This window comes from Tenrec ecaudatus, chromosome 15 (assembly GCF_050624435.1).
Source record: "Tenrec ecaudatus isolate mTenEca1 chromosome 15, mTenEca1.hap1, whole genome shotgun sequence".
NCBI classification, from domain to species: domain Eukaryota; kingdom Metazoa; phylum Chordata; class Mammalia; order Afrosoricida; family Tenrecidae; genus Tenrec; species Tenrec ecaudatus.
Genome location: NC_134544.1, coordinates 110,697,467 through 110,725,438, shown reverse-complemented (window position 1 = coordinate 110,725,438; position 27,972 = coordinate 110,697,467). Strand labels below are relative to the sequence as shown.

The following is a 27,972-nucleotide window of genomic DNA, read 5'->3' as shown; positions in this document are numbered from 1 at the left end:
CCATAAAATTATTTTTTAATTGGGAGTTAATGCATATATCATATCATTTCATAGTTCAATCACTTCAAGCAGTATTGTACTTTTTTTTTTTTTTTGCTTCAGGTCGGTGAAAGTGAGACTTTATTGAGGGCCCAGGGCCACTGGGCTCCGGAGAACACCAGCAGGATGCAGGAGAACAGGGATCCTTATTTGACCTTCTTCTTGGGGCGCAGGTTGTTGATGTGGCCTCACTTCTTGTGGCAGTTAACTGCACGGGGGTGATGGGGAGCATAACACTTGCGGCAGATCATCTTCTGGCAGTTGTACTTCTGGGCCAGCTGGCACAGGAATGACTCGATGATACCACCACGCAGATGCAGCACCAAGTGCACGGTGGATTCTTTCTGGGTGTTGTAGTCCGAGAGAGTGCGGCCATCCTCCAGCTGTTTACCAGCAAAAATCAGACGCTGCTGGTCTGGGGGAATGACCTCCTTGTCTTGGATTTTAGCTTTGACATTCTCAATGGTGTCGCTGAGCTCAACCTCAAGGGTGATGGTTTTGCTCATCAGGGTCTTGACAAAGATCTGCATCTTTGCGTTAGCCACTCAGGTCACCCTGTTGTAGAGAAAGAGGGCCCAATTTCTACCACATTCAGTTTCCAAACATTCTTTTCCTTTTTGGACTTCTTGACATCATCTCTCTTTTACCCCTTACCACCTCCATCATTGTCCCCCCACTCCAAAAATAACCTTTTTTTCTACATGCTATCCCTATAGATTCATCAATCCTGGCTTACATATATTTAAAAACAAAAGCATATAAACACAAATTCAAGAGAGTGACCCCAATGATATAACACATCTGAGATAAACCCTATTATGAACGAGCAAAAAGTAAAACAAAACAAAAATAGAGAAAATGTTGTATATCAGACCAGGTCCATTAACATAAACTCAATGCCCCAAAGCAACAAGTCTTTCTCCTTCACCCATCGTAACATTGAACGAGTTTGGTTTCTTTTACTACTGTTTGTGATATAGCATTTACATATTATGCACTTCCATGATTAAACTGGTTTTAAAAAGAGTTGTATATACATCATCACAATCAGTTCCAGTGCTCCCTTCCTCCTCCTTCTTCACTGTTTGCTCCTCAAATCCCTTCCACCCTCTCCACCCCTCACCCCGTGCATCAGTTATTGTCTCTATGCATCCACTCCTGTACTTCACAAACTGGGACACTTAAACAGAACAATAAAAAACAAAACATAACAGCAAGAAGAAAATAATAATATAAAGAAGTAAGAGAGAAAAGACCATCATCAAAAGGTCAGAGAAGAAATTTCTGTTGTAGAATAAAAGCGAAATACTTGAACCTAGTGCAATTCTGGTTGGGTCAAGAGGGAGGTCAAGTGACCAAGTATCCTTGGTAACCAAGTATACCATGGTTTGATCCACCATAATCAAGTTTACAATACTCTCTGTCTGATAGTGAAGCTGCTGGAGTCCCTCACCTGTGGCTAGAGGAGGTTCTTCCAGAAGCTTAACATGACTGGATACTCTGCAGATGGATTTGGGGATCCCACTGTCCTCCACAGCCTTCTACAAATTGGGTGGTCACAATTTAAGCTCTGGTACTTTTCCCTTCGTCATATTTGCATTTTGTTTTTGTCATCTTTGGATTCTCACAGGCTGGTGTGCTGCTTCTGTGTGGACTTAGCTGATACCTCACTTAGGTGGTTGCTTGTTCGAAAACAAGTCTTTAAGACCCCAGATGCTATTCTGATTAATAGCCAGGCACCATCTGCTTCCTTTGCCACACTTTGCTGTAGCTCCCAAGCTTTGGTGATCATTTAATGAAGGTGAGTATCTAGCAGGGCCAAAAACTAACATTTTCTCCTGTCATTTGTCAAAGCTAACATTTTCTCCTCTTATTAACTATTAATGAGTGCCAATGGATAGTAATTTAATATTAGATTTTTTCACAGTCTCACATTTCTAGCAGATATCTGAAGCTAGGTCAATACAAGAGATTTCACAAAGTTCATAGGAAAACAGTATTAAAAGATAAAAATTTGTCACATATATTAACTTCATTTCCTAACAAATTTCCATCAAGTTTGAGGCACTTTTGTGATGATATCAGCCATTTAGTCTATTCCTAAAGAACTGAGGATTCTGAGAATTTAACAAGTCATTGTCATCTGCTTTACATTATTAATTGAAGAAAAATTGATATGTTTAACAGACTTTTTTAAAAATTAGAAACAAAAAGAGGTCCAAAGCAATAAATGGAAGAAACCTAATAATTTCCACCCATAAGAACTTTCCCCCAAAGGCCCTTGTTTGAATAGGAGTATTGTTGTGGTGGGAAAGGGCTCCCTGGGGAGCCTTCCTGGGTATTTTGATGCTAAAGCTTTGGCTGACTTTCTCAAAACACTCTCCAAATAAAAAGCAGATGTTAGCTTCTTTGGCCTTTCAGAAAGTCAACAATCCAAATGCCTTGCTGCTATTAGGTGCCATCTAGTGGGTTCTGATTCATAGCAACAGAGTGAAAAACTACCTGGTCCTCTGCCACCCTCACAATTGTTATGTTTGAGTGCACTGTTGCAGCCACAGTGTCAATCCATCACATTGAGGGGCTTCCTCTTTTCCACTGACCCACGACATCACCAAGCATGATGCTCTTTTTCCAGGGACGGGTGTCTACTGACAACATGTTCAAAATACTTAAGATGACGTCTTGATATCCTGGCTTCCAAAAAGCACACTGGCTATACTTTTTCCAAGACAGATTTGTTTGTTCTTCTGGCAGCCCGTGATCTTTCGATATTCGTTGCCAGCACTGTAAGTCAAATGCATTGGGCTTTTCCTCTTTCAGTGTCCACATTTTCACATGCATCTGATTAGGCAACAAAAAAAATCCCATGGTTTGGGTTAGGCACACCTTAGCCCTCCAAAACCACCCGCACTCTAGCACTTTAGAGAGCTCGTGTGCAATACATCCATTGATTTCCTGACGGCTGCTTCCATGAGTATTGATCGTGGATTCAAGCAAGATGTAATCCGTAACGACTGCATTTTCCTCCACTTCTTGGGATGTGGTCTAGTAGTCTAATTGTGAAGACTTTTATACTCTACATTGTGTTGTAAACCATACCTACGGCTGCATGCCCCAAGCTTCAAGAGCAAGTATGTGAAGTCTTCTTTGTTTTCAACATGGTTGTGTGATCTGTGTATTGCAGGCGTTAGTAAGGCCCCCTCCACTCCTGAGCCCACATTCTTTTTCACAGAGCCCAGCTTTTTTGGATTATTTCCTCAGCAAACAGATTAAATAGATAGGTTGAGAGGATACTTCCTGTATTTTAAACTACTTATTTTCCCCTTGTTCTCTCTGAACACTGCCTCTTGCTCCATGTACTGATGAGCACAATAAAGTGTTCTAGAATTCCCATTTCTCTTAATGTTATCCCTAGTGTTTTTACGATCCACACAGCCAAATGCCTTTGTAGAGTCAATTAAAAATTAATAGACATTTTCCTGATATTCTCTGCTTTCAGCCAAGATCCATCTAACATCAGCAATAAAATCTTTCCTTCCACGTCCTCTTCTGAATTCAGCTTGAATTTCCGGCAGCTCCCTCTTGATATACTCCTGAAACAATTGTTGAATGAGCTTTAGTGAAATTTTACTTGCATGTGATATCAATGATATTATTAAATAATTTCCCAAATCTGTTGGGTCACCTTTTTCAGGATAGGTACACATGTGGCTATCCTCCGGGTAGCAGGCTGTCTTACAAATTTCTTGGCATAGGCCAGTGAGTGCTTCCAGTGATTCATCAGCTTACTGAAACATTTCCATCAATTCTTAGAGTCTTGTTTTTCGCTAATGCATTCAGTGGAGCTTGGCCTTCTTCCTTCAGTTGCATCTGATGCTTTATCATATGCAACTTCCTGAAATGGTTGAATGCTGCTCACTTGTTTGGGTACTCCGTGTTTTTCTTCCATCTTCTTTTGATGCTCCTGCACCATTCAATCTTTTGCCCATGGGTTTTTCTTTTATTTATTTTTTAAAACATTTTATTAGGGACTCATACAACTCTTATCACAATCCATACATATACATACATCAATTGTATAAAGCACATCCGCACATTCTTTGCCCGAATCATTTTCAAAGCATTTGCTCTCCACTTAAGCCCTCTGCATCAAGTCCTCTTTTTTCCCCTGCCTCCCCGCTCCCCAATCCCTCATGAGCCCTTGATAATTTATAAATTGTTATTTTGTCATATCTTGCCCTATCCAGCGTCTCCCTTCACCACCTTTTCTGTTGTCCATTCCCCAGGGAGGAGGTCACATGTAGATCCTTGTAATTGGTTCCCAACCCATGGGGTTTTTCAATGTGGCATCTCCAGTTTCACTTTTTGCTTCAGTTCACTCAGCTTGAGAGATCCTGGCTGTGTTCCTTCTTTTGGGTGTTTTAACTCCAGGTCTTTCATATCACACGTTAGCTCTTCAAGCTGCCTTTGAAATTTTCTGCTCAGTTCTTTTACTTCCCCATTTCTTCGATTTGACTTAGCTACTCCAAAGTTTCAGAATCTCTTCTGACATTCACTTGGACCTTTTCTTTCTTTCTTGCCCTTTTAATGACCTTTTACTTTCTTCTTGTTTGATGTTCTTAATGTCACCTCACAGTCATTGGGTCTCTGTCGTTAGTCTTCAATGATTTGATTCTTGAGATGTTCTCAAAATTCAGGTGGGATATACTCAAAGTTATATTTTGGTTCTGGTGGACTTGTTTAGTTTTCATCCATTTCCACCTGAACTTACATGTGGGCAACTGATGATCTGTTTCACAGTCAGCCATTGGCCTAGTTTTGAGTGCTGACATTGAGCTTCTCCAGTGACTCTTCCCACAGATGTTGTCAATTTAATTCCTGTGTATTCCATCTGGTGGAGTCCATATATATAGTCACCATTTAGGTTGTTTAAAAATATATTTATGATAAAGTCATTGATCTTGTGATCTATCATGTGACCTCCAGTGATGACTAAGGCCTTATTTTCCAACTACTGTTCCTTCCTCGTTGTTTCCAATTTTCACGTTCCGATTGCCAATAGTAATCAATGAATCTTTTTTTCCATGATTGTATGTTTGACTAATTTTATGCCTCAAGCATCAAAGAAACAAAACAAAAACAACAGTTACCATGACCTGTTCTTTTGACCACTCTACTTTTCTGCTTTGACTGAATGATTCATTTTCATCTTTTGGTAACAATTGCTTTGACTGTGTTTTGGCTGCAGAAATATGCTAGTAAAGATATGTTTCTTTTCTTGTTACAATTCTTGCAAGAAATTCTTCAGGATCTTGATTCTACTTGTTTAAAGTTTGTTGAACTCTAATTTTTCAGTCAGTATTGTGCAAGCTAAATGAATTGAAATGTCTATGGTGTTGGCTATTGTTATTGCTGTTACTCGTTAATCTTTTTAAATTAGGGAACGGAGAAGATTGTTTCCTCATAAATGATGGTCTGCTGCTATAGTTGTTGAAGGCTTCATCTTCAACAGTTTCTGATCCTTTCCTAAAACGAGCTGTCCACTTGTAAATGAAGATTTGAGGGCTGTACCACCTTACCTCTTGCCATAAGCTTTTCCTGAAGCATCAATGATTTCACAATTCTTCCACAAAGGCTATACCATAAGTTTAGCAGAATTTATGTTGCTTTGACAAGAGCCTTTTCAAATTGATAGCTTATCCTTCTTAGTCCCTGAAAGTAAACCCTGTTCAGATAGGTTATTACAAATTAATACAAGTTTATTTTGGTGCAAAATTTTTTGAAATCCAACTGTAGTTTTTTTCATATTATTTTCAGGAAGTCTTTGAAGACCCCTTGTATTTTCAGAAATTGATAACTATAATTAAAATATCATATCTAATTGATATTAATACATCTCTATCCTTTACAACAGGAAAAATTCATAATCCATTTTGTAATTCAGTCTTTCTACAAGCACATAAATATTTATATATAACAGCACTCAGATTTTGGTTAGCTATTAGTTTGGGTATTAAGCTCGAATTTATAGTAGATACTATAATTATTTCATGGCCTCTGTTTATAGCCTATCATTCTATAAAATATCAACCTGGGAGAGTAGAGATGAAAGTGATACGTTACCCTATAAACTTCAAGGGTTGATTCCAGTTTTCTAAATGGATAATCAATCCCCTTTTACCCTTCCAAAACTGGGAGAGTGAAAAATTCCTACTAGAAATTAAAGGCATGAGTCCCACAACTGAGAGGTGTAATAGCTCATTTACAAACAGTAAATATCTTCTTTAAGGCAATTATAAAAATTAATTATCAATTACTAATTAATTAGTAAGTATGTTAGTATAACTTTAATAGATTTCTTCCTTGATAAGGAAGAGCCCTGGTAGGGAGTGGTTATACATTGGGCTGCTACTTGCAGAGTCAGCAGTTCAAAACTACTAGCCACTTTGTCAGAGAAAGAGAAGGCTTTCTGCTCCTGTAAAGAGTTACAATCTCGGAAATCTACCCATGAAAGTTCTACCCTGTCCTATAGGGTCACTACAAGTCGAGATCAACTCAATAGATGGGAGAAGGAAATATCAACTGACATGATCTCTATGTAACATTATAGATGCATATGGACATAAAGATAAGTCTCACGTATGAAAAATTGTCCAAACTATGGCACCTTCAAATTCATTAATTGTAAGAATGCATCTATTAAGCACCTATTTTATGCCATTTAGATGAGCTCTGGCATTGTACTGGTTAAGTGCTCTGGGCTAACTGAAAGGTTGGCAGTTAGAACTCTCACCGTGTCACTGTAGGGGAAAGACCTGGCTATCTATTCCCCTTTAGGTAGTCTGCTCTGTCTCGTGGCATTTCTACAAGTCAGGAAGTAACGTGACAGCACTCAACACCAATATGTACCACTTATGACAGCTCAAAATCATTACATTTTCAAAATACGATTTTAAACAGAAGGAAGTATTTCTTAATCAAAATAGTTGATACTTATCTGAAATAAAAACTCCCGGGTAAGTGTAAGCATGTGTTGTTTATTTTGTTAGTCATCATTCCATCATGCTTATTGGTTTATTAGATTATTAATTTTAAATATTGACACTTTTGAGAAACTTTTCAGGCCAGTGTAATTAAACTTAATTGGGACAGACAAACTTGAGTTTTTCAACTGGACCACATTTTTTTTTTCGTGTAAATCTTACTACACATATGTAAATGCATTACTCATCTGAATTAATGTTGACACTTATCCAAATACTCAAGATATCTTGCTATTATATTGTCTCCTTTCATCTGCATCCCTCAGGATTGCCACCAAGTTATAGCATGGTCTTATTTTCCTCTGTTAACATTAGCCCACTTCTATATTGTATTAATTTTGTTCGGTTGTCACAGTTTGTGCATTTCTATGTCAGGCAATCTTTTTCGCCTATTGGAAAATGTGTGTCTGTAACCCCCTTTCCTTTATCGAATACCATGGAAACATTCATTGTGAGCTAATTTTTGTGAGTTTTATACTGATTTGCTTTCATTTATTAGGTACCTACCATGTGCCAGTATAAACGGTTAAGCACTCAACTATGAGCCAAAAAGATGGCAGTCTGAACAAACTCACAGGTACGTAACAAATCAGGCCTGCCTCTCTGATCCCCAAAGGGCACAGCCTTGTAAACCCTATGGAACAGTTTTAGACACAGGTCGTTGCCATGATTTGGAATCTACTCAACGGCAACTGGTTGGGTTTTACTTATCAGGCACTGGGCTATATATCTCAGGAATACTGATGGCTAAAAAATATCCTGCAATAAGAAAAATCACACATTCAACATGAGATTATAGCTCATAAATAGTGCAAACAACTTTAGAAGCTCTTGAAAGTACCTTTGAAATCCTGTTTATAAGCATCCTTCTAATTACCCATCCTCTTACTACATTTGCTTTCCTTCAAGCATTCATATTCAGCAGAAATGAAACAATGGCATATTCAACATACCAGTAGCTGTTTTTGTATTTGCCATCATTACTAGAATTGATTTCCCAATATTTTTTAACATAGGGGATCGTTTTTCCATAATGTAAGTAAAATAGATCCTTAGGCTATAATAAAACTCGAGCTAAATTTCCACTGAGTCAACTCATCCAGTGACCAAACAGAACAGAGTGGAACTGGCCCATAGGATTTCTAAGGCTGTAAATCTTTATGAAAACAGAGTTCCACATCTTTCTCAAAGCCAAGCCACCACTTGTTGAACTGTTTCCTGGGTAAATTGCTGCAAAATTCCCAACTCCCATTTACAAAGAAACTTCTGAAATACAACACAGCTGTAAACTGAGTATGACTATTTTTCACCCTTTAGTTGTATACCAGGGGCTTCAAAAGGTTTGTGGGAAAGTTCCATTATCTTTTGAATCCATTTGTCCATGAACTTCTTGAAGCTCTCTCATATTTACATTTGTCTGGACTCCAGCTGTGCCATCACTAAGGTAACATCAGTGAGTTAGCTGCTTAAAATAAAAACTGTTCTAAAGATTGTAGAGATACATGAGCGTTCCTATGAGTTCAAGACATGAGGTGTGGGAAGTTTCATAAAAAAGTGAAAACTTGCTGGGAAGTTGCTTGTATTGTATTTACTTTTTGACTTTAATTGCAAGACACTGGTACAAAAATAGCTATAACAAGCCAGCTGAGTTTCTTCTTATGCATAAGTCAACAGGGTAAAAAAAAAAAAGAACCCACAAAACAAAACCTGTTCTACAGGCTTCTGTTCACATAGAGAAAGTACAGCCATTGTATGTTAAGACTAGAGAATAACTTCTTTTAACATGTTTCCTGGGACTCGAGTGGAGTTTTCATTTCAGCTAAGCTGTTTCTTTTAAGGACTCACTTGAAATAACCAAGTACGGACATATTTCTTGAGGCTGGCAGAGTGAATGAGAAACGTTGTTCAGTGTGGCACTTCTTTATGTAATGACTCAATTTAGCAACTAACAACATATCTTTCCTTCCTCCCACACCAGGATTGCATGCCATCGATCCATGTCTTTAAAAAGTCATAGGAAATTAGCATCTATACTCTGACGTTTGTGCAAATCAAAGTTTTGTTGGAATGTGAAGATCTAGTTTAAGATTCTACTTTGCTGTTCTGGGTGTCATTGCCTTTTGCACACATGACGCCTGGTCAGAAGAGTCCTTCCACAGAACAGTGGATGCGAGAGCAATGAGGACAAGATGACTGCTGTATTTGTTAACTGGGAAATCCATAAAAAATCATTTTGTAATCAATGACAGAACTGTCTCGTTTTAATTTTTTTAGGGGACTTAAAAAAATCAGCTGTTACAACTAACACACACATTTAATAGTTAAATTATATGTCCTTTTATTAATGGTATCATTTGTTTTTGTTTCAATTATGAATGCTCTCAATTTTAAATAATTTCTAACACCAAGCATCATAATGATAATTTTGCATTTACTCACACAGAATAAGATCATTTCAATTTTATGTACTTGAAAGAAAATATGGAAAATGGCATAGAGTCATTATTTTATTTTTGGAAGCTCTTTATAAATAAAAGCTCACACCCAAAATAAGCTATTCCATGAGCAGAGAATACTTGGAAACGGCTCAAGTGTGTTAGGCAATAGAGGAGTATTGTTTTGTAGTTGTTTTTGTTTTTTTTTAAACCTCGCTTAGTAACAACACTTCATCATACATAAAAACGAAAAGGTTCAAACTGAACACAGAGGCAATACAAGTCAAACTTCAACTAAAACTAAAGGTTGCATATCAATTCTATTTACATGAAGAGGTATAGAAAGCTTGGTTGATACTCACCAAATCTTCCAGAAACCCAGTCTTATCTAAGGCACAAAAAGGAGACACATGTTGAGGTGCTGAAGACAGCTCTTTCTCCTTTCAAAGCACTTTCGGTGAAAAGGCTTTTATTTGCCATTTAACAGAGGTTGCCTCTTATTGTGCAAGCATGGCAGAGACTTTCCACAATGCTTCCTTGACTTTCTGTGTCTCTTTAAAGCCACTTAGCACCGGAAAAACTGTTAGCAGAAATTGATCTCTTGAAAGTGCACCGCCCGTTGTAAATTTCCACTCTCTGTGCTTGCTCTCAGATTCCAAGCCTTGCTTGTCTCTGAATCTGTCACAGGCAGTTCTGTTTCTGGTCAAACGAGCTTGCTTCTGGGTTCTCTCCCTCCCTCTCCAATTCGTTCTTTAAAGATAAGTCACACAGTCACACACTCGGCCCTGCTCCCCTTTTTCTTCCTCCTCCCAGTGGTGCAACGTCACAAGAATACGTGCAAAGCAATTAAACTGAGGTACATGCATCTCAGGGCAGAAAAAAACGAGGACTATATTAATTTCCCTTTTCATCACTCTCTTTTCCCCTCAGTCCCATATTTGTTCTTGCCTGGGGTTTGTCAGTTGATTAAATTGGCCTGCCCACCTTATTTTAAAAATGCAAATAAAGGTTTCTAACAAAGGCGTGCTGATCATAACATTCATCTGCTAATGTGTGAACTCCTTAGGGAAGATGCTAGTCCCAATCATAATAAGAACGTGTAGCAAGGAAATACTCAAGTGTTTTGAATGAAGTCTTGATATTTAAAGAGACATGAAGATTTTTAAATTAGAATATTCATAATTTAACTTTAACATTGTAATTTTGTAAGAACCTAGTATATTTTATGACCGTATATTTTGAAGCTGCCCCTCCATTTTATTAAGCATGATATCCTTTTCCAGAGACTAATGTCTTTTGCCAGCATGTCTGAAGTATGTGGGATGAAGCCTCACCAGCCTCGCTCCCAAGGAGCCTACTGGCTGTATTGCTTTCAAGACAGATTTGTTTTTCTGACAGTCCATGGTACCTTTGGTATTCTTTGCCAACCCCATAATTCAAATGAATCAATTCTTTGGTTTTCTTTATTCAATGCCCATATGCATATGAGGTGATTGATAACACCATAGCTTGGATGAGGTGTATTCAAGTCCTCAAATTGACATCCTGGCTCTTCGACACTTCTTCTGGTGCCTGATACCTGATTCCATCGACTCCTCATTATCACGCAGGCTGCTGTGCTTCTTCTGTGTGGGCTTTGTTGCTTCTCTGCTAGATGGCCACTTGTTTATCATCAAGCCTTTAAGATTCCAGATGCTATATCTTTTGATAGTCAGGCACCATCAGCTTTCTTCACCACATTTGCTTATGCACCCATTTGTCTTCAGTGATCATATCAGGAGGGTGAGCATCACAGAATGCCAGATTGTTAGAACAAAGTGTCCTGGTGTTGAGGGAGGGCTTAAGCAGAGGCCCAAAGCCTGTCCACTCCCTCAACATATGCTATATAAATATAGATACCTCTATTTTTATGAATTATTATAGTTATATAAGTACACATTTATGTTTAGCTCTCTATCCATAGCTTTGCTTCCTACATCTTTCCTCGGTTTCCTTTTACTTTCCTCATTTCCCTCCATCACACTTGCCCATCTTCTGCCTCTTAGTAATTCTTCTCAGCTAGATTGCTATTACTCCAATACCCCCAGGATCTCTATGTCCTCCTCATTGTTGACTTACATTCCCTAGTTGTTCCCCTAAGGTTTTGTTTGCTCACCACTCTCTTCTCCTGCCGCCTCCTGCCCTTAAGTTCCTCTGGAAGCTTAGGTCCCAATGCTTTCTTCTTGGGCTTAATTCCCATGCCTATCTCACATAGGTAGGCAAACCAACAAAATGTAGACAATAGAACAAGAAAAAAATGAGTATAGACTATAATTCTTTTAAGAGTAGAAAGCTTCATCATTTTCCTCAGAGCAGCTGGTGATTTTGAATTGCTGACTCTCTGGTTAACATCTGAACCTGTAACCCTCTATACCACACAGAATTGTTTTCAAATTATTAACATTTTCAAAGCTCCTGGAGGATTATATGGTGCTTTGAAAAAAGTTAGAAAAGGGATCGGATAGAAAATACATAGTGAAACCATTAATTTTGTACCTTAAAGGAAAAAACAAATACATCTACCTCCAAAGAGAGGATTGTGCATTTGCAAGGCTGACCTATGGTATAGTGAGTGGGAAAGAGTTGGATTTCAGCCTCCACTCACTCCTTTAGCCTTTGGGTAATGAACAAACCATATAACTAAATCCAATGACCCTGAACACCTGACAAGGGAAAATCCCTCTGCCAAATTTATCACTTCACTGTATACAATGTATTTATTCAACTTTATAAGGGAAATCTGTTCTTTGGTGATACAGATCAAATAAGAAATTTATAACTTAATAATAGATATTAGATATGTACAAATAGGATGACTCTGAACCAGAATTGCCTCAATGCCAACTAACAACAGTCAAAGTAATACAGTACAAGGCACAAAATTATGTATCATAAGTTAAGGAACAATGAAGTACCATAAATACTCAGAAGTGCTAAGGTCCAGGGAAAACCTGGCTGCCAGATAGAATCTCCTGGCAAACTCAACCAGTCTCAGTCAGAATCTCACAGGTATGGACCCATGACTTGGGAAATTATATGTGTAACCTGAACTCTGGATGTTTCAAGATTATTTTTTGATTTATTTTTGTCATTTATTTGGAAAAAATAATCCCACAACTCCCGCACCCCCTGAGAACTCAGAACTTGGTATACCAGCAAGTTCCCTTCCTCCAGGTAGGGAAAAAAAGTCAACCTAGAAGCTTGTATCCAGCAAAACTGATGGTGAAATCAAATATGATGGTGAAATAAAAGTATTCCAAGACAAGGAGAAACTAAAATAATTCACAAAATCAAGACCACCACTACAAAAAATACTCAATGAAGTACTGTGGCCAAAAAACCAACATCAACAACATACAAATCTAAAACCAACATACAAGACAATTCTCACAAAAACCAGCACATATGGAACAGCACCCCAAGCAATGAAATGACACTGGAAGAACAAAAAAAAAAGGAACTAAACACAATACACACACAAACATATAACACACATACATAAAGCAAACAACATCGACAAGCACATATATATACCAATAATCACACTAAACGTTAATGAACTAAAGGCATCAGTGAAGAGACAGAGTAAAGCCCACATGGAAGAAGCACACCAGCCAGTGCGATCACAAGGTGCCAAAGGGACCAGGTATAAGGCATCACACACACACACAAAAAGATATATGTGTGTATATGAGTGTGTGTGTGTGTATATGTACATATATACCATATTGAATGAAGGGGGAAGTGCAGAGTGGAGACCCAAGGCCCAAGTGTCGGCCAATGGAGATCCCCTCATAGAGGGGTTTAGGAGAGGAGATGGGTTAATTAGGGTGCGAGGTAGTACCGATGAAGAACACAGCTTTCCCCCAGATCCTGGATGCTTCCTCCCCCCAACTACCATGATCCGAATTCTACCTTGCAGGACTGGATAGGGCAGAGGCTGTACACTGGTACATATGAGGGCTGGAGGTACAGGGAATCCAGGGTGGATGATACCTTTAGGACCAAGGGTGTGAGGGACGATGCTGGGAGAGTGGAGGGTGAGTGGGTTGGAAGGGGGGAACTGATTACAAGGATCCACATGTGACCTCTTCCCTGGGAGAGGGACAGCAGAGAAGGGGGAAGGGAGACTCCGGATAGGGCAAGATATGACAAAATAACGAGGTATAAATTACCAAGGGCACATGAGGGAGGGGGGAAAGGGGAGGGAGGGGAAAAAAAAGAGGACCTGATGCATGGGGCTTAAGTGGAGAGCAAATGCTTTGAGAATGATTGGGGCAGGGAATGTATGGATGTGCTTTATACAATTGATGTATGTATATGTATGGATGGTGATAAGAGTTGTATGGATCCCTAATAAAATGTAAAAAAAGAAAAGAGGAGAAAAAAATGATTAGGGCAGGGACTGTACAGATGTGCTTTATACAATTGATGTATGTATATGTATGAACTGTGATAACAATTGTATGAGCCCCTAATAAATTGTTAAAATTAAAAAAAAAATTTTTTAAAAAAAAGAAAATGATTAGGGCAAAGAATGTACAGATGTGTTTTATACAATTGATGTATGTATATGTATGGATTGTGATAAGAGTTGTATGAGCCCCTAATAAAATGTTTTTTAATAATAAAAAAAAAACTCAACAAAGACACAAAAAGCTCTATAGTACAATCAATAGAAATGACTATCAATAAAAACAGAACATGTCGGCCAACAAAACACCAGTATACATTCTTCTACAACACACCTGGAACATTCTCAAGAACAGACCACATACTAGGTCACAAATCATGCCTCAACACATTTAAAATGATTGAGAACCTATAATCGACCTTCTCAGATCACAAAGCTATAAAATTAGAAATGAGCAATAAAACAAGCAGTAACATAAAGACAAACACACGGAGATTGGACAATTCTCAAAAATAACTGGGTAATAAAGCAAATAAAGGAGAAAATTTTAAATTCCTTGAAACTAACAAAAATGATAACACAACATTTCAAAACTTTTGGGACACAGCAAAAGCAGTAATCAGAGGCCAATTTGTAGCTATCAACGCCCACATGAAAAAAAGAGGAGAAATCTAAACCCTAACACAGCACTTCCAAGAACCGGAACATGGACAACAAAGCAATCCCTCCAATAAAAGAAGAAAAGAAATCATAAGGACCAAAGCAAAAATAAATGACTGGGAAAACAAAAAAACAATGGGAAAAAAATCTTTGAAAGTATTAACAAAATAGACCTCTGGTAAGCTTCACAAATTAAAAAAAGAAAAGATGCATATACTCAGAATAAGAAATTAAAACAGTGACATTACAACAGTCAAAGAAAATAAAAGAATGACACACTACTATGAGAAACTGTACTCAAACAAATTTGACAATCCAGAAGAAATGGACAGATACCAACAACCACACCACAACTCAAGTTAATACAGACAGATATTGAAAAACCCAACAGACTCATAGCAAAAGAAAAAACACAGCAGGTCATTAAGAAACTACCAACCAAAAAAAGCCCAGTACCAGACGGTTTCACAGGGGAATTCTACCAAATAGTAAAAAATCTGACACAAGTACTACACAAACTCTCCCAGAATATAGGAAAAGACAACGAACTCTCAAATTCATTCTATGAAGCCAACATAACACTGATAACCAAAACATGAAAAGGCCGCAGAAAGATAGAAAATTATAGACCAATATTCCTCATGAACATAGACGCTAAAATCCTCAATGAAATCAGGCCAATAGAATATAGCAGCGTATCAAAAAAATCATGCACCATGATCAAGTGGGATTCATTCCAGGTGTGCAGGGATGATTCAATAGTCAGAAAGCAATCAATGTAATCCACTACATAAATAAGGCAAGAAATAAAAACCACATGATGATATCAATAGATACAGAAAAGGCATTTTTTATCCTTTTTTTCCTAGGGGAGGCATTTGACAATATCCATCACCAATCTCAGAACACTCAACAAAAGAGGAATACAAGATTCCTCAACATAAGAAAAGCCATATATATATGAGAAACCAACAGTCAACATCATATTCAATAGGGAAAAGCTAGAAATATTCCCACTGAAAACAGGGCCTAGGTAAAGATGTCCCATATGACCCCTCTTATTCAACATTGTGCTTGGAGCACTAGCAAAAGCAATCAGACAACAAAAGGAAATCAAGGAATACATGTAGGCAAAGAGGAAGTAAAACTCTTGCTATTTGAAGATAAGATCGTATATATATTAAAAAAAATCTCCACAAAATGCCTGCTGTTACAAAGTTAATCATGAGAAATCAACCAGATTCTGGTATGCCAGTGAAAGCTACAGAAAGGACATAAAGAAATCAATACCAATTGTAATAACCACACAAAAGATGAAATACTGAGGAGTAAACTTACCTAAAGGAACAAATGAACTACGCAGATAAAATTACAGAACATTACTACAAGAAAATAAAAAAGACCTGCATAAATGGAAGAATATCCCATGCTGATGGATAGGCAGACTTAACATTGTGAAAAGGTCAATACTACCTAAAATAATTACAAATACAATGCAATACCTATTCAAATCCCAAATGAGTTCTTGAAAGAAATGGAAAAACTAACACCAACTTCATATGGGGAGGGCAAAAGACCCAGGATAAGCAAAGGACTTCTTAAAAAGAAGAACCAAGTAGAATTCCTATCACTGCCTAATGTAAAAAACTACTTACTACATAATCACAATAGTCAAAACAACCTGGTACTGATACAACAAGAGACACATAAACCAATGGATCAGAAAAGAAAACCGAGACATATATACATGAACCTATAGCCATCTAATCTTTGACAAAGAACATAGAAAGAGCTAATGGGAGAAAGCCTCTTCAACAAATGGTGTTCTACTGGAGACACAGTGTGGGAATTGTGCCCAATCTGATCCCATCACACTGAAGCAAAACACTAAGGGCGTGCGATAGAAGAGCAAGGGGAACAGAGCAACGAAGTCCCCAGGGAATACCAAAAATAGACTTTGGGGTCAGGGCATGGCACCCCATCAAACTCAACCAGAAAACACTCCTAAAGGTCAACAAACAGACCTCGAACTATTTATAGGCTTTTCTTTCTTTCTTTCTCTTTGTCATTAGTTGTTGTTGCTTTGTTTTCTTTTGTTGCTTTGTTTTGCTCTGTCTTGTTTTTGTGCATATTATTTTCTTTGCAGGTCTATTTAGATAAGATAGGCAGGACAAACAATCTGGAGAAGAAAACAACAGGACCAGGGATTCCAGGAGACATGGGAAATGGGAGGCAGGGGAAAGGAGCTGGGTGTTAACAAATCCAGGGTCAAGGAAACAAGAAGTGAACCAAAATTGATGGCGAGGCTTAGTAGGGCTTAAACAAGGACAATGTAACCAAGAGGAATTACTAAAACCCAAATGAAGGCTGAACATGATAGTGGGACAAGAGGAAAGTAAAAGGAAATAGAGGAAAGAACTCGGAGGTAAAGGTCATTTACTGAGGTCTAAATAGAGGCATGCACATATGTAAATATATGATGATGGGAAATAGATCTATGTGCATATATTTATAGATTTAGTATTAAGGTAGCAGATAGACACTAGGCCTTACTCAAGTACTCCCTCAACACAAGAACACTTTGCTCTATTAACCTGGCATTTTATGATGCTCAACCTCCCACACGATCGCTCAAGACAAAGCGGATGCATAGTAAATGTGGTGAAGAAAGCTGATGGTGCCAGGCTATCAAAATATATAGCAACTGGGGACTGAAAGGCTTGAAGATAAACAAGCAGCCAGCTAGCTGAGAAGCAACAAAGGCCCCATTGAAGAAGCACACCAGCCTGTGTGATCATGAGGTGTCAGTTAGATCAGGTATCAGGCATCAAAGAACAAAAAAGTCATATCATTGTGAATGAGAGGGAGTGAGTGTGGGGTGGAGTCCCAAAGTCCATCTATAGGCAACTGGACATCCACTTACAGAAGGGTTGTGGGGAGGAGAAGAGCCAGTCAGTGCAGTATAGCACCGATGAAACATATAATTTTTCTCTAGTTTTTTTAATGCTTCCTTCCCCCACTATCATTATCCCAATTCTATCTTACAAATCCAGTTAGGCCAGAGGATGTACATTGGTACAGATAAGAGCTGGAAAAACAGGGCATCCAGGACAGATAAGCACCTCAGGACCAATAATGAGGAGGGTAAGGGAAAGGTGGAGGGAGAAAGAGGGTACTGATAACAATGATCTACATAAAACCTCCTCCCTGGAGGATGAACAACATAAATGTGGTTGAAGGGAGACATTGGTCAGTGGAAGACATGAAAAAATTTTTTATAAATTATCACGAGTTCAGGAGGAAGGGAGGGGGGAAAAGTGAGGATCGTTTCCTTCCCTCTCCATCCTCTTGAAGGAGTAACCCCAGACAATGCGAGGTCTCCACTTTGAAGACGACTTGTGTGAGATGCATAAAAGGGAGATTGTGTGAAGGAAACGATCCACTTGTGACTATACAACATTGACACAAGACTGGAGGAAATCAAAGGATGCCCTCCTCAGACTATCACCACCAACAACAGCACCAGGAAAGGAAGGAGAACTTTGCCAGAAAATCAAGTCAAGGCCTGCGAGAGGATCATCTGCATTTTGGAGGAGACACTGATAGCTCTATTACTGAGTATGGTGGGGGACTGGAAAGATGCAACATCACATTGGGAAGAGATGATAAACATTGATTGTAGGGAACCTCAGTGGGTAATGATCCAGATTTTATGGTCCTGGGCAGACATGACGAAAACATTTCTACCCATCCCTCAGTGAATATAGAAAGAAAAAGCAAATTCCCAAACACATTCTTCAAACTCAGCATAACCCTGATACTAAAAACCAGGTGAAGACTCCACAAAGAGAAAAACACAGACCAATATACCTCATGAACATAGATGCAAAAATTCTCAACAAAATCCTAGTCAAAAGAATCCAACAACATATTTAAAAAAAATAATGCATTATGACCAAGTGGGATTCATACCAGGGATTCAAGGATAGTTCAATATTTGAAGAAATAATTAATGTAATCCACCACATAGACAATATAAAGGATAAGAGCCATATGACCAGATCAACAGATGCAGAAAATGCATTTTACAATATCCAAAACCCATTCTTAACAAAAGCACTCAGTAAGGTTTGTATAGAAGGGAAATTCCTCAATACAATAAAGCCCATATATGAAAAACCAACAGCCATACCAAACTCAATGGGGAAAAGCAGAAAACATTCCCAATGAAAACTGGAACCCAGGAAGGATGTCCCTTATCACCAATCTTATTGTGCTGGAAGTCCTAGACAGAAGAGTACAATTGGGTAAAGAAGTGAAACTCTTGCTATTTGAAGATGATATGATTTTATAGAGAGTGAATCCTAAGGTATCCACAATAAGACTGTTTGAAACAACTGAGGAAATTAGTAAAGTACAGAACATAAGGTAAAGAAGCAGAAATCAATATACCAGTGATGAGAGATAGGAAAAATTCATCAAGAAAACAATACCATTCATTATAGCTACGCAAAAGTTGAACTACCTAGGAAAAACATACCAAATAAACAAAAAACTTGAACAGAGAAATCTAGAGCACATTAATACAAGAAAACAAGAGATCTGTTCATAGATAGGAAGACTCAATAATGTGCAAATGTCATTACAAGCAATCTACAAATTCAACACAACACTATTCTTTGAAGATACGTAAAAAATAATTACCAACTTCACACGGAGAGGGAAGAAGCCAAAGATAAGCAAAGGGAAAAAAAGGGAAAAAAGTCCTCAAAAAGGAGAACAAAGTAGGTGGTTGTAGACAACCTGACCTCACAACTTAATACACAGTTGTCAAAACAGCCTGCTATTGGTGTGATGGTAAATACATAGTCCAATGGAACAGGACAGAAACTCTAGAAATAAAATCACTGGCCTTAGACAACTGATTTTTTACAAAGGCCCAATAAACTTTGAATGGCAACGGGATGCCCTCTTCAATAAATGGTACCGGAAAAACTGGATATCCATCTGCAAAAGAATGAAGCAGGGCCCATACATCCCCTCATGTACAAGAGTGAACTCAAGGTGGATCAGACACCTAAATGTAAAACCCAAAGCTAACAAGAGAATCAATGAGAAAATTGGGACACTTCTAAGGGCCCTAGTGTGGAGCACACACCAGGTAAACCACAGGAAGCACACACACACAGTGGAAGCTAAATAGATGAATGGGACCTATACAAACAAAACCTTGTGTACATCAAAAAATTTCATCAGCAGAGTAAAACAAGAGCCCACAGATTATGAGAAGATATTAGCAATGACATAACAAAGAACTAATTACTAAAATCTACAGAATACTGCAAGCCTATAGCAACAACCCTTGTGGCAAAGGACCTGAATAAACAATTTACAAAGATGACATCCGGTTGGCCAGCAAGTACATGAGGCAATAATCTTGTTCACTAGCCATCCAGGAAATGCAAACGAAAATAGCAAGATAGCATCTAACACCCACAACCACAGCCCAATGTAAATAACAGAGAAAGACAAATGCTGACGAGGGTGTGGAAAGAGTGGACTCTTACACACTGCTGGTGGACCTGTAGCTACACATAACCGATATGGAGAGCTATACGGTGAGGCCTAAAACAGCTGGCAGTAGAAATGCCATGACCCAGCAATACCATTGCTGCACATAGCATACCCCAAAGAAATGAGAGACAGTTCACAAACAGACATATGCTTTCTCATATTCATTGCATCTCAGTTCGCAATAGCAAGAAGTTTGGAACATCCCAAATTCCCATCAGTAGAAGAATGGATAAAAAAATTTTGATATCTACACAATGGAATACTATGCTGCACTAAAAAATAGTGATGAAACCATGAAACACTTCATGACATGGAGAGATCTGGAAAGCATTAGCTAAGTGAAGCTAGTCAATCACAAAAGGACAAATATGAGTCGACTGCTGTAGGAAAGAGTACCAGGAAAAAAAAAAGAGTACCAGAATTTGAGCAGGCTTAAGATATCCTGACTGCTGCTCATAAACCATGCAGCATACTCTCTATGTGTGTATCTTCAAGGTCACTTTGGTGGAGGGGTCCTCACGTCAGCTGGAATCAGATTTTTGAGAGAGGGGGAGAGAATGGTCGCTTAGTGGCTGAAATGCAAAAGTATGAGGTTCCCCCTGGACTGACAGACATTCCTACTACAATGATGAAGATACTGATGGGAAAATCAAGTCAGAAGGGGGTAAAGGGTGAATACACTTCTTGGAGAATACAAGTGCATGTTTGTTGGTAGAAAAAGGGGGAGGACCAACTTCCTAGCGGACCATTTAAGGACCCAAAGCAGGCAGCATGCCTGTTATTATGTTCCTAATAAGCCACACTGGTTCAAGTTTCTGTACACTTCTCAGGGGTCCAGGCTATGTGCCATAATAAACTGGGACACTTGAAGCCTGGATCTTCAAAGTACCTAAATACTCCAAAGACTATACCAAAGGATACAATATGGAATACCCACTATGAACTAGACTCTACCTCAAGCACACCTGCAACCTGAGGACTTAAGACTGAAACTACATGACCGTGAAGAAGCAGAAGAATACCAAGAGTATTGAACTGTCGGTAGACGGTCTAACATTTACTTACTATTCCAATGCCCTACATGCTGTTTTAAGACACGTATTATTCTTTCAGACCTATCAGACAATGTCGGTGGATACTATTGTAAGTTTTGCCTATTAACTCTGTTGTGCAAATAGCATCATCTAGTCTTGAAAGGATTATTCTGTACAAGTGAATAATCCATGTATTGCGATATGTTGTTCAATTACACTTGTTCAATCATCCTCTCTCAATCGTGTTTTAAAATTAGTACCAGGGGCTAATCAATGACACAATAAACAGAAGACCCTTCAGCTCCAGGGAGATGATTGATTAAATTCTCCATTATAAATTAGCAAGGATGTCTCTAAAGTGAACCATAGGCATATTTTAAAAACATAAGATTCAGGAATGGATTTTGTGCTCACATTAAATCGTAGCTCCAAGCTAAGAACAATTAGCCCTGCTCAATACTCACCTTCATGAAAAAACACAGAAGGCAGAAGTGCTATAGCAAACTGTGGTAAAGAAATTAGATGGTACCTGGCTCTCAAACAGAATCGTGTCTGTGGTCTTAAAAGCTTGTTTGCAAACAAGCAGCCATCTAAGTGAGACATCAACTAAGCCCCCATGGAAGAAGCACATCAACATCAAAGATCCATAGGTTATAAATTATATCATCCCAATCCCAAGAAGGGAATAGTACCAGAGCTGAAACGATAAGATTCTGGTGTGCAGAAAACCATGGAAACCCAAAGCACACTTGCAGGATCTGCACAGAGAATAAGCCTCTGGTCATTTCTTCTCTCGCCAAAATTGAGCGGGGACTATCCCGGTGTCAGAGAGTATTGGAGAGACGATTATAGCAGATTAAAGTGGTAAATCAGGTTTAAACAGTGAAAATCTTGTCCCTTGATCTACCTTTGCTACATTTTGTGCTGGTTTTTAATATTTTCTGTTCTGGGGGTTGTTTGTTTTTTCAGATTAGGGTTTGTCTCTGTTGTACTTTGTCATTGTTGGTAGACTTCCTGATTCTCTGTTATGTGTCTTTCAGTATATGAAGCCAGGATAGGTGAACCTATAGAGACAATAACTAGACTAAATATCGGTTCCTGGGGGGTATGGTCTGGGAGGTAGAGGGGTACTAAGGGGGAGCTGATATCAAGAAGCTGCAGAAGGAATAAATTGTTTTTAAATGTTTGGTGGTAATTGTACAACACTGTTTAATCTGGTTTAGCTCCTAATAAATTGTTTGGGGGTTGGGGTGGGATCAGAAGTACCAGAGAATATTTCTATTTTGAGGAACTAGAGAATATTTCAAAGAATTTAAGTGTCTGATCCCAGTCTTGAATGATTGGTATGATTTGGTCACATGGAGATGGAAACAAAGAGATTTACAAAGTGTAGTACGTATGAAAAAAAGTTGGTTAGAAGCATATGCTGTGTGAACGTTTATAGTACGGAAGAAATGATGAATAATCGAGTTGAGGCCAGTTTGTGCAGACCCTTCTACACGAGGCCAAAAATAAGCTTAACTGCTAGTCTGTAGGTCAATGGAGCGATGAAAGGAACAGAACTCTCCTTTGTGAAAAATGAATTCGGCAGTGTATACCTTCCCTCTCTCACTATCTCACTGTCCAGCATTTAAGACAATAGCAACAAAGTCTACTATCCAACTATTTTGTGTAAGAACAATGCACATCAGGCAGTAGCAAATGCCACAGTGCAAGGTGACAGTGGCTGTGTTGGTTAAGGTTATGTGTCAATTTGGTTGGGCCATGGGTTTCAGAGGTTTCTACGTAATTATGTAACTTGGGAGTTATACTTGTATATAAGCCGAGTTTTTCAGTACACGTTTAATGAAGTTTTTGTGGTAATATTCAGGTTGATATTCAGGTCAGCTTATACTTGAGTATATATGGTAATGATAGAGTCATTCACCATTTTGAAATCTGATGTGGTCCACTTTCACACAACACTGATTTAGCATAAGAACTTGGTCTATGGAATCAGCTACATTGGGGTAAATAAAGAAAAGGTTACCAAAATAATGTAAAATAGTAGCTTTCTCTGAGATTTCTTTTTTTTTTTTTCTTTTTTTAATTTTTTTACAAACCCTTGTGTCGAGGGCTGACTTTCAATAGATCGCAGCGAGGGAGCTGCTCTGCTACGTACGAAACCCCGACCCAGAAGCAGGTCGTCTACGAATGGTTTAGCACCAGGCTCCCCACGAACGTGCGTTGCGTGACGGGCGAGGGGGCGGCCGCCTTTCCGGCCGCGCCCCGTTTCCCGGGACGAGGGGCACTCCGCACCGGACCCCGGTCCCGACGCGCGGCGGGGGCACGCGCGCGGCCCGCCGGCCGGCGGGGACGGCGGGGCGCCGGCTATCCGAGGCCAACCGAGGCTCCGCGGCGCTGCCGTATCGTTCCTCCTGGGCGGGATTCTGACTTAGAGGCGTTCAGTCATAATCCCACAGATGGTAGCTTCGCCCCATTGGCTCTCTGAGATTTCTTAAAAGCAATTGCAAAGGATGACAGAAAAGGTAACTAGGTGGTGGGAATGAGAGAACTGACAAAGTGAGTTGCAGATAGAATAGGTTTGGCAACTGAATAAATGTGAATGGTAACTAAGCAAAGATCAAGAAGATTATGGCTTTCATGCTTGCGTGAAGGAGTAGCTCAGTGAAACCTTAAAGGAGGAAAAATAAAATATTGCAAAATAACCAGCTGGTGGACCCATAACCAGTTTAAAGTGCTCGGAGGTTTATGGATATAGATATCCATCAGGTAATTGAATACGTAAAACTAGAATTTGGAGAGAAAATACAGCTGGAGCTATACATCGGAGGGCCACCCACAGGAAGGGAAGTGCGTGTTGCCACTGGACTATGAGAGAGGTCCAATGCTAGGGACTGTACAAACAGTAGCAGAAAAACTTGGACACCCACCCACTACGACAGCACACATAAAAAGGGTGCTTAGAAAAGAAGAGGATAACCGGAAAAGTATATTATCACTAAGGCCAAAAAAGACTTTCAAGCATGCAATGGGTCAACAGTACTGCAGGCTCTGAAGCACTGGTAAGTCCCCTATTTAGCAATCTGATCTTTAAGGGTGTCTGTCAGTTCTTATAAAGCAAGGTATTAAGGAGAGGGGGCCTCAGGCAATCATTTAGCTAAAGAAAATACCTTTGTTTAGAATTCACAATTGCTTAACTTCCCCAAGTCATGGGCCGATAATCATAGAGACTAGAGCCATACAGGGCCCCTCAGAGAATACTATGAAGCAGGCAGAGGAGTCCAAGTCAGCCGGCGCTTCTGGGACACTAACAGTGGTGTGATCTAAGCAGCATGGCTGAGCCATCCTTCCTGGAACAGTGGAGAAGTTGGAGTCATAGTGGTACTGGCATAAGGCAAGTGGCTAAGAACAGTACTAAGATTTCAAAAGGTTATGAAAGAGCTAATGGAGGCACAAGCATGGGCTAGCTTTCAAGTGCTTGGTAAGGAACGGAAGAGCAGGATAAAAGGCTCATGAAAGGAGTTTCTTTTTGCTTTCATGTCTTAAAATTTGAACTTCTGATAGATTGAAGGGGACAGATATGGGGATGCTGGACGATGAGAAAGAGATCACGCAAGGGGCAAGATTCTTGGGCCCACAAGGGGAGGAGGGAATCAAGATCCAAAGTGGAACGATACTATTCTTCCAAAGTGACAAGGAAAGAGAAAGTAGGAGTAAAGAGATTATTCAGGTAAAAGTGAATTTTACTTGCTTCATACTTACTTAAGTTTCCTCAGAAAAGCATGGCCCAAAGTTATCTGAAAAGAATGAGGGTGGACAAACAGACCAGTCATATTAAAAAAAAAAATCACATGAGCCCATTAAGCAAACCTAAAGGATGTATGCCTCCAGAGTGCCTAGCCTAAATTTAATAATTACAATTCCACTGATAAGTCAATTTACCAACACTAAGTGAAACATATGTTACAATTTTCCTCCACTTCCTAATGCAAGGACTAACAAAGGGTGAAAAAAGACAAGAGGTTATAGAATCCTGAAATACAATATACAAATAGGGCCATAATCATCCCCAAATGGCTTACTGCCGAAACAGCAGTCAGCTGGCAATCATCCTCCGACTTTCCTGGCCTTCTCTGATGTGTCTGTTTTCATGTGTCCCCACTCCCACCTCACCATAGTTGATACTTTCATTAAAAGTTCCTACTGGAATCAGTTAAGAACAGCATACCTTTTTAATAGGAGAATTCTGGAGCCAAGAAGAAATACAGGATCAAAAAGAACATAGAAAGAATGGACAAAGAAGTAGGCTCAGTGAAGGAACAGAAAATCTTGAGTTATAAATAACTTGGTATTAAATGTCAAGGGAAACCAGTCTCAAAGTATCTCTTTTTACACAGTTCTAAGGCTTGTTAAAAAATGTTAAGTACTTTAGCCAAGGTATTTAATTTTAAGATTTAACTAAAGCCTTTTACAGTGAACAAACACACATTTATAATAAAAGCTTATGAATGAAAAGATAATGGAAATTTCCACCAACTTTTTAAAGCCCCTTAGAATTTATTCAGGTAGGATGATTTACTTAATAGAAGCATCTCAGTTAAATACAGTGGGTTCTATTATCTTCGGAGAACACATTTTACCTCCCCAGAAGAATTTATTTCAGAGGACAGCACTGAATCTGCAGCTCAGGGAGAGGGACATGTATGATCAAAGCACATGGGAGCAAATGAAGGGAGAGGAAGAGAGAGTGGAGCACATCCTGGCCCACCAGGCCTTGAGGACAATATCCCCACATAGAGCAGCCAATCCACAGAGAAGGCCATATGAGACGCGACATCCCTCATGACCCATATCCCTATAGGGGACAACTACCATGACTCATGTCCCTATAGGGGACAACACTGGAGAAACAGTGTGGGAATTGCGCCCGATCTGACCCCACCACACTGAGGCAAAACACTAAGGGTGTGCAACAGAACAGCAAGGGAAACAGAGCAATGAAGTCCCCAGGGAATACCAAAAATAGACTTTGGGGCCAGGGCGCCCCATCAGACTGGACCCATAGAAAACTCCTAAAGGCCAACAAACAGTCCTTGAACTACAGGTTTTCTTTTTTGGGGAGTGTGTGTGTGGGGGGCAGTCATTGGTTTTCTATTTGTTGTTGTTATTCTTGTTTTGCTCTTTCTTTTTGTGCATGTTATTATCTCCACAGGTCTGTCTAAATAAGAGAGGCTGGATGAACATTCTGGAGGAGCAAACAACAGGTCCAACATTCTGGGGAGACATGGGAGACAGGGAAGTGGAGGGAAAGGAAGTGGTGTTAACAAACCCAGGGACAAGGGAACAACAAGTGATCCAAAATCAGTGGTGAGGAGGGTGTAGGAGGCCCGGTAGGATGTGATCAAGGGTAATGTAACTGAGAAGAATTACTGAAACCCAATGAAGGGTGAGCATGATAGTGGGACAAGAGGAAAGTAAAAGGAAATAGAAGAAAGAAGTAGAAGGCAAAGGGAATTTAGAAAGGTAAATATATTTATATATGAGGATGGAGAAACAGATCTATGTGCATATATTTATAGGTTTAGTATTAAGGTAGCAGATGGACATTGGGCCTCCACTCAAGTACTCCCTCAATGCAAGAACACTTTGTTCTATTAAACTGGCATTCCATGATGCTCACCTTCCCAACATGATCACTGAAGACAAAGCAGGTGCATAAGCAAATGTGGTGAAGAAAGCTGATGGTGCCTGCATATCAAAAAATATAGTGCCTGGGGTCTTAAAGACTTGAAGGTAAACAAACGGCCATCTAATTTATTATTAATTTTTTTATTATTAAATTTTTTTATTTTAACAATTTATTGGGGCTGATACAATTCTTTTCACAGTTCATACATATACATACATCAATTGTATAAAGCACATCTGTACAGTCTTTGCCCTAATCATTTTTTTCTCTTTTCTTCTTTTACATTTTATTAGGGACTCAAACAACTCTTACCACAATCCATACATATACATACATCAATTGTATAAAGCACATCCATACATTCCCTGCCCCAACGGCCATCTAATTTAGAAGCAAAAAAGTCCACATGGAAGAAGCACACCAGCCTGTGTGATCACGAGGTGCTGAAGGGATCAGTTATCAGGCATCAAAGAACAAAAAATCATATCAGCGTGTGCTCACCTTCCCAATATGATCGCTGAAGGCAAATGGGTACATAAACAAATGTGGTGAAGAAAGCTGATGGTGCCCAGCTATCAAAAGATATAGCATCTGGGGTCTTACAGGGTTGAAGGTAAACAAGCAGCCATATAGCTCAGAAGCAACAAAGCCCACATGGAAGGAGCACACTATGTGTGATCACAAAGTGTCAAAGAGATCAGGTATCAGGCATCAAATAACAAAAAACAAATCATTGTGAATTATGGGGAGTACAGATTGGGGACCCAAGACCCACCTGTGAGCAACTGGACAACTCCTTACAGAAGGGTCACTGGGAGGACCCTAATTCAAATGCATTGATTCTTTTCTGTTCTGTATCTTATTCATTGTCCAGCTTTCACATATGTATGAAGCGACTGAAATAAAATGGCTTAGGTCAGGCGCACCTTAGTCCTCAAAGTGGCATTTTTGCTCTTTAACACAGTGGACTGTTTTTGTTTTTGCAGATTTGCCTAATGCAGTATTTCCTTTGATTTTTTGACTACTGCTTCCCTGAGCACTG

At 39.2% G+C, this 27,972-nt stretch overlaps 1 protein-coding gene and 1 pseudogene across 2 annotated transcripts in view; both read right to left on the bottom strand.

Annotated features, from left to right (window-relative positions):
* Positions 1-27,972, bottom strand: part of CAB39L (calcium binding protein 39 like) — a 162,357-nt gene that overhangs the window by 99,269 nt on the left and 35,116 nt on the right. The gene's annotated exons all lie outside the window — the stretch shown is intronic.
* On the bottom strand, positions 81-589 carry LOC142427829 (ubiquitin-ribosomal protein eL40 fusion protein pseudogene; annotated as a pseudogene).